The sequence below is a fragment of the Apium graveolens genome, chromosome 10 (assembly GCF_009905375.1).
Source record: "Apium graveolens cultivar Ventura chromosome 10, ASM990537v1, whole genome shotgun sequence".
NCBI classification, from domain to species: Eukaryota; Viridiplantae; Streptophyta; class Magnoliopsida; order Apiales; family Apiaceae; genus Apium; species Apium graveolens.
The window spans coordinates 228163781-228164916 of record NC_133656.1 but is presented as its reverse complement, the minus strand read 5'-3'; positions in this window follow the sequence as shown (position 1 = coordinate 228164916).

Sequence of the window (1136 nt, the reverse complement as noted above, 5' to 3'; positions counted from 1 at the left end):
AGCAATATATTTGACGTGGAAAACCCACTGTTAGGTCCCAATGTGTTTGTAGAATGGGGGTTGAATACAAACAGTACCGAATAATCGAATTAAATGGGGAATAAAAAATGTGAAACAAAATTCAAGTTAAATAAAAATATTATTAAACTTGAAAGGTGTTACAACAACTGTATCGATTACAAGGAATTAATCTCAAATTAATTATCACAAATCTAGAATAAATTCGACATGAACTTTTTCTATTTTTGTAATAAAAAGATTCAAATGCTAAACGCAATTTGAGATTAAGTTCTAGGGATTTTGATCCGCTAGATTGTTACACAAGAACAAGATAAAGGTTTCTAGTTGATTGGATTTAACTTTACAATCTAGAAATTGATCTTGAAGTTTTGCAGAGAAGAATAAAATGTTTGCTACGGCTGCTCTGTTCTTGTTTGTTGACTTGTGTATTTGATGATTATTTCTTTCTGCTGCTTCTGTGTCTTTTTAATTCATTCAACAGAATTGAATTGAACTGGAATGACAATCCTATAGCTGGCAAGACTTTCGGTAGGACAATGGATTGAACTAGCAAGACAATCTGATTGAACTACAATGACTTTCGGTATGACAATCAGTTGAACTAGCAAGACTATCTCCTTCCCAGTAGAACTTTCGGTAGGAGAATTGAAATGACTTGGCATGACAATCGGTATGACAATCCTGATTGTCATGCTAGTTTATTTTCAATTGTCTTGCTAATTTAAGACTGTTTTTAATCCAATTTAAATTCTGAAAAATCCTTAATATTAATTCTGAATTAATTAATCAATTAATTCAATTAATGAATAAATTAATCTTTGCAGATATAATTTATTTTCTTAATTAAATTATATGACTTAATTAATTAATAGAGAATTAATACTAATCCTGAGCAGCAACCAATCTTCTGAATATCTTCTGAAAATCACTGAAAATTATGAATCAATTCCACCACTTCAACGTTGACACTCGATGTACTGTCTGGTTCATGAGTGACTAACTTCCGTGACGTTTCTTCATGTCTTGACTTTGATACTTTGATTTTCTTCAGATTAAATCCTTGTAATTAATGATACTCTGACGAGATCTCTGTCACTTGATTAAATCCACACTCT